This window comes from Phoca vitulina, unplaced genomic scaffold (genome assembly GCF_004348235.1).
Source record: "Phoca vitulina isolate PV1807 unplaced genomic scaffold, GSC_HSeal_1.0 scaffold15, whole genome shotgun sequence".
NCBI classification, from domain to species: domain Eukaryota; kingdom Metazoa; phylum Chordata; class Mammalia; order Carnivora; family Phocidae; genus Phoca; species Phoca vitulina.
The window spans coordinates 10,455,231-10,462,247 of NW_022589718.1; the positions used below are offsets into that span (position 1 = coordinate 10,455,231).

General features: G+C 43.8%; 1 non-coding gene across 1 annotated transcript; it reads right to left on the bottom strand.

The window, feature by feature from the left end:
* Window positions 1-1,755: 1,755 nt before the first annotated feature.
* Window positions 1,756-1,892, bottom strand: LOC116638079. Its single transcript, XR_004300621.1, has one exon. It is a non-coding gene; the product is annotated as a small nucleolar RNA SNORA70 (small nucleolar RNA).
* Window positions 1,893-7,017: the final 5,125 nt, after the last annotated feature.

A 7,017-nucleotide genomic window follows, 5' to 3' on the forward strand; every position in this document is an offset into this window, starting at 1 on the left:
TAAAATCGTAAGTACGCGGCCCTGCCCCCAAGGCTGATCCTGCACTTAATCCTGCCTCTAGGTCTGACAATCTCTCCATAGGAAATGGGGGAGACAAAGAGGAAAATTCAATGACAACAAGAAGCACCAATCTGCCAAATCCAAAGGTTCAGTCCTTTTACAAGACAAACGGCCTTGTTTCTTCAATGGCATTTCACAGAGGGGAGCTATTATAAAGTTTTCAAAACTCAAGAGAGATAACCAGGAGCAAGCTTCCCATAACAAATGAAATTCTAAACGAATGATATAGGTGGGGAGTGAGAGACAACATGTGTGGGTTTGTTACTTTGTTTTCGGTTTTGAGACGTTTGCTGAGCAGAGAAAGGGTCCTTGCTGCAGAGGGGCATGGCGTCAGGGAGAACATTTGACCAGTGGAACGGAGTGAGCCTTTGGGAGCACCAGCGGGAATGATGAGGGCACAGGAAGGGAATGCCGTTGGGGTGAGGTCCTCCAAGAGACACAGTGAGAAGGAGCCCAGTCCCTGTGGAAGGAACAGCCCCTGGGTAAGATGTGCTTACATCATACACTCTCCTAATAAAAAACATGTGTAGAAATATTAAGCTGATGGCACAGATCTGAAAAAGAAGCGAAGCGAACCTAGGCGTTTAGGAGGGAGAAAGGTATACTGGAGATGTGATGGATTTATAGCACAGTGAAAGCTGACATGCTGGGTCAAATTTTCAACATGGCTCTGACTTTTGTTATTCCGGTGGATATTCTATGTTTACAAGATTCTTTTGTTTATAGCTCTCTTTACTACGGTGTTTCAAAGAATTCTAGCTCATTAAAAGCCATTTGGTGCAAATAATTAGTATATTCTTTTCACCCAAACCAGCCTTCATTATGTACCCTCACAGGCAAAAGGAGATAGTGGTCACCTCATTCTCCATAGGCCTTCAGGGGTTGTAAATATTGGACTCTCATTTTTCCAGTTGGCCCGTAATCAGAAAAGTGGCTTTGCTGCAAGCAGTAATTACCTTCCAGTGTGTTCCCAATCCTATTATTAACCACGCCGTGACCACGTGAACCCTGAAAGATGGAGCTGCAAATGCTGTCGTGCTCTAAACACATCAGTTTTGACTCTTCGGAGAAGGAAAGGGAGCAAACACTTGTTTTTTTTGTTTTTACTTTCTCTCATTTTTGTTTCTCCTGATGAGGAAGTCTTCACCTCACATCGTCAGTCATATGGTCTCGGAAAACCTGAGAGGTACGGCTAAAGGTTTAGCCACCAAATCTCTGGAATTTATTGCATTCTTCCATTTCTCCTTAAAGGAAATAGTTAAAAAAATTTTTTTTTTGACAGGAAGTAGGTTTTATTGGTGGGCATGAATAGGGAGGGGGCAATGCCGAGGTTCTCATGAATGCAGAGCCCTCCATTTGTCCAAGGGGCCACGATTAGGGATGTATTTGACCCCACAGCCATCCGGGATAAGCCGCTTTTCAGCCACCATGTCTTCAAATTCATCTGCATTAAACTTAGTAAAGCCCCACTTCTTGGAGATGTGGATCTTCTGGCGGCCAGGGAACTTGAACTTGGCCCTGCGTAGGCCTCAGTCACATGCTCCTTGTTCTGCAGCTTGGTACGGATGGACATGATGACTTGGCCAATGTGGACCCTGGCTACTGTGCTCTGGGGCTTTCCAAAGGCACCCCGCATACCTCTCTGCAGCCTAGCTTGGAGATAGCATGAGGTCAGACTCAATATCCACTGGAAAGGGCTGTCTTCAAGGTCCCTTAGGGCAACCCAGACAATCAACAGGCTGCATACACTACCAAGGAGGCTACTGTTTGCAGCCATGGAACACTGGGCCCCCATGGACAAAGAGAGGAAATAGTTAAAAATTTAACCTCTTTGTCCATAACCACGTTCATAGATAATTTTATGTGGGTACGCACGGTCACATATGTGCTTTGGGAAGAGGGGTGGCCAGTTTTTCCTTTCTGTGTTTTTGTTTTGCTAAGCTCCAGCCGCTTCCTCTCTTCCTCCTTTTCCCCAGCTGAGTGCCCAAGGCCATCTATGCTGAGAAGCTGGGATGTATCCTCCCGTGTTTTCTCCTTACTCAGGTATTCTTCGACCCACACCTAGGCATGTATCTACTTAGAAAGGCATGCATTTTTTATTTTTTTAATTTTTTTAATTTTTAATTTTTATTTTTTTAAAGATTTTATTTATTTGACAGAGAGAGCACAAGCAGAGGGAGAGAGAGGAAGAAGCAGGCTCCCTGCTGAGCAAGGAGCCCAATGTGGGACTCAATCCTAGGGTCCTGGGATCATGACCCGGGCCGAAGGCAGCCGCTTAACCGACTGAGCCACCCAGCCGTCCCAAGGCACGCATTTTTTAAAGCACTGTCTTTTTTTTTTTTTTTTAAAGATTTTATTTATTTATTTGACAGAGAGAGACACAGCGAGAGAGGGAACACCAGCAGGGGGAGTGGGAGAGGGAGAAGCAGGCCTCCCGCCGAGCAGGGAGCCCGATGCGGGGCTCGATCCCAGGACCCTGGGATCATGACCCGAGCCGAAAGCAGACGCCTAACAACTGAGCCACCCAGGCGCCCCTAAAGCACTGTCTTATAAACAGGTGGCCATAGCGTCCTTTGCATGCTAGGCTCACCATTGCACAACACCTTGCGGGGACCCCTCCTAGTCAGTCCTCTGGTTTAGCTCCGCTTCATTCTCTTAGTAAATGGAGGGAGAATTCCCCAGTGTGGAGGTGTTACTGACGAGCCTTCACTTTGTGCTCAGGTTTTTGCCCTACGAAGCCATACAGTGAACCTACTTGTTTATCCTCGTGGTCTCGAAGAACCCATAGCCTTACATAGGGTCATCCGTATTTGATAGGGTCTCAGGAGCACAGCTGCCAATGAATTCATTTATTCTTTGAAGAGATGTTGCCAGATTGCTTCCCAAAACCGGGAGGGAGAGGAAGGGAGAGTTAAGGAGAAGACAGCGCATGTGGATAAAATGCTTAGTCCGCGGATTTAAATTGTGTGGATTGGATGAGGGGCCAGGTGCCATGTAATGACCAATCCAGTGATTATTATTATTAGTTCTTCTGAAGACTATAGGCTCCCCAGGTGACCATCTGGGCTTGTGTGGAGGGGGGCCATTCATGAGGTGTGTAGCAAAAGTGACCCTCCACCATTGTGCACCCAGAGGTTTAGAATGGAAGGTTAGAGCTGTGAGGAGCACAGGCTTTGGGGGTCAAACGGACCTCACCTCCAGTCCCCACATGACCCCTTTCCACTGTGGCATCTTGGGCAAGTTGCCCAGCTTCTTCGCTTCATTTCCTCATCTTGCTGAATGGTGAGGATGGTGCCAGTCTCAGAGGGTGGCTGTGAGATGAAGCATCTGGAAGGCCCTGAGCAGAGTGTCTGACCCTCGGGTTAGGTGGCATTGTTTCTCAAAGGCCTTCATTACGGCTCTTCCCCACACCCCCTCTCAGTGTGCGCCCCGCGGATGAGAGCCTGCTGAAGCAGGGACTGCTCCATCTCTGCATCTTTACGTATCCGCTTCGGAGTCATCTCTGCACCTGTATGTATCCAAGAAGTAATGTGAAGTCAATCCCAGACGTGATCTCATGTCAACTGGTAATACTTGCGTGTACTTCTGATAGCAGTTCTCAAAGTGTGATCTGGAGGCCCCTGAAGGTTTTCCTCTTGGGAGGTCTGCCAGCTGAAAACTATATAATAGCACGAATATGCTGTTTGTCTTTCATTCTCACCCTCTCATGGATGTTTGCAGGCACAGACAGATCTGAGAATCCAGCTGTCTTGAACTAAACCGATATGACAGAGAGTTGCACATTTTTACAAATCTCTTCACAAAAATGTAAGACAATGCCACTCTGTTTTTTTTTTTTTTTTTTTTTTTTGTTTTGGACTATATACTTATTTTTCATAAAAATAAGTTTGAAAACATATTTATTTCAATATGTGTATTTATGTTGTTGCTGTTTTAAGAGAATCAAATGGATATTTTATTTTATTTTTTATTTTTTTAAAGATTATATTTATTTATTTTGAGAGAGCACATGAGAGAAAGAGAGCATGAGGGGTGCCTGGGTGGCTCAGTTGTTAAGCGTCTGCCTTCAGCTCAGGTCATGATCCCAGGGTCCTGGGATTGAGCCCTGCATGGCCCCGCATCAGGCTCCCTGCTCCGCGGGAAGCCTGCTTCTCCCTCTCCCACTCCCCCTGCTTGTGTTCCCTCTCTCACTGCCTCTCTCTCTGTCAAATAAGTAAATAAAATCTTTTATTTTTTTATTTTTTTAATATTTTATTTATTTATTTGAGAGAGAGAGAGAAGGAGAGACAGTGAGAGAGTATAAGCAGGGAGGAGAGGGAATAGTGGGCTCCCCACAGAACAAGGAGCCCGATGTGGGGCTCGATTCCAGAACCCTGGGATCATGACCTGAGCCGAAGGCAGATGCTTAACAACTGAACCACCCAGGTGCCCCATAAATAAAATATTTTTAAAAAGAAAGAAAGAAAAAGAAAGAAAGAAAGAAAGAAAGAAAGAAAGAAAGAAAAAGAAAGAAAGCAAGCACGAGCAGAGAGAAGGGGCAGAGGAGAGGAAGAAGCTGTCTCCCCGCTGAGGGCTTGGTGCGGGGCTCGATCCCAGGACCCAGGGATCATGACCTGAGCCGAAGGCAGATGCTTAACTGACTGAGCCACTCAGGTGCCCCTAATTTCTACTATAGGAAAAAAAAATATGTATTTCACATAAAGAAAAGCTCTTGGGGGTCCTCAATACTTTTTTAGTGTTTTAACTGAGATTTAATTCACATACCAAAGAATTCACCTTTTTAAAGTATATAATTCAGTAGGTTTTAGTATTTTTACAAGGTTGGGCAACCATCACCACTAGCTAATTCCAGAACATTCATATCACCCTAAAAAAGAAACTCCATATCCGTTACCAGTCAGTCTCAATTCTTCCCCCTCCTCATCCTCTTTCTGACTCTGACTTGTTTGTTCTGAACATTTGATATACATGGAATCTTCTGTGTCCGGCTTATTTCACTTAGCATACTGTCTTTAGGACTCATCCACATGGTAGCAGGTGCCAGAAGCTCATTACTTTTTGTACCTAATATTCCACTGTACGTATATACCACATTTTGTGTATTCGTTCATCAGTTGATGGACTTTGGGGTTGTTTCCACTTTTGGTTAGTATGAATAATGCTACTAAGAACATTTGTGTCCAAGTTTTTGTATGAATACATGTTTTTAGTTCTCTGGGCTCTATACCTAGGGCCAGAATTGCTGAGTCTAACTCTGTGTTACGCTATGCTTAACTTTTTGAGAAACTGCCAAACTGTTTCCCACAGTAGCGGCACCATTTTACATTTCAACCACCTATGTATAGGCGTTCCAGTTCTCCACAGCTTTTCCAAAATTCGTTATTTCCAGCGTTCTTGATGCTAGACATCCTTGGGAGTATGACTCAGTAATTTTTAGAAGTGTAAGGAGTTTTGAGACTAGAAGTTTTGAGAGTTGCTTTTCTGACATAGAGCTTATAAAAATAAACATAATAATGTTGTCAATCTAAAAATTAACAATAATTCCACACAATTGTGCAACCCCAGGGTAATCAAGTTGGCCTGGACAGACCCAATTTACACCTTTGTAGCCTTTAACTTTCAACATGCCCTGTTTAGATGACAGATTATATGAACACCCTAATAATGAGTCTATGTTCAAATTTCTCCCAGTTGCCTTCAGTATGTCTTTTTCCAACATATTGAGAACAAGATCCGACACTGCATTTGGTTGAGATGTCTTTAAAAACTTTTAATCTCTATCAGTTCTCCCTCTACTCCATTTCTTTCATGCTCGTCATCGATTGAAGAAACCGGGTAATTTGTGGAACTTCCCACATCCTGATTCGACTGATTAAACCATTGTAGTCTCTTTTCATCTGTTTCTTTGTCCTCCATGTTTCTTGCCATTTGGTAGTTAGATCTGGAAGTTTGATTAGATGAAGATTCAATGTTTGTGCAAGAATATTTCGTAGACGCTGTGTACTTCCTATTGCAACAGGAGGCATGTGGTATCTGTCTCACTCAGTGATGTTAAGATAAATCAGTGGGTTCAGGGTTTTTAGTTTGATTCAGCCAATATAGGTTTCCCACCAACATATTTTAATTTTAATTTTTAAGTAATCTCTATGCCCAAGATGGGGCTTGAACTTACCACCCTGAGATCAAGAGTCCCATGCTCTACCCACTCATTGAGCCAGCCAGGTGCCCCCCACCTCATACTTTTATTTTTTTAAAAGATTTTATTTATTTATTTGTCAGTGAGAGAGAGAGAGAGAGAGAGAGCACACAAGCAGGGGGCGCGGCAGGCAGAGGGAGAAGCAGGCTCACCATCGAGCCAAAGGCAGACACACTCAACTCCCTGAGCCAGCCAGGTGCCCCCGACCTCATACTTTTAATAGCTATTGTTGCTTGTCCCAGTGTTTCTTTATGAGTTGTGAGGAGTCACTCTCTAAGTCCAACTGTTCTGTTGCATTTATTTTCCTTACAAACTATTTGGGTATCCTGAAATGATAGCAGAATAAATGCTTAATTTTTTCCCCTTATTTACCAGTTTTCCAAACAAATAGTTCCTTAGGCAATACAAGAGTAAACAATGAGGGATTTTAAAAAATATTACTATGCATTCATGGATTTGTATACATTTGATATGTTTCAATCAATCAGTCATTATTCTTTCTTCAGCCCAAACTGTTCCATCTTTAGCCAAAGGGTGCCCCTTTATCTTTGCTCTTGGGCTCTTTTGACATAACCCCAGTAGTATTTGATAGCCACCTTATTCTGGGGCATAACAAAATGCCACAGGCTCATCTTTACACAATCCCTGCCCCAGTTCTGAAATCAGTCATCTCCTAGAGGGGTCTTTGTTCCTCTTAGTGGGCAATGGCATTTAGATGATCAGTTTGGACACTAGGGGTGCTCATAGGCAATGGATTGCCA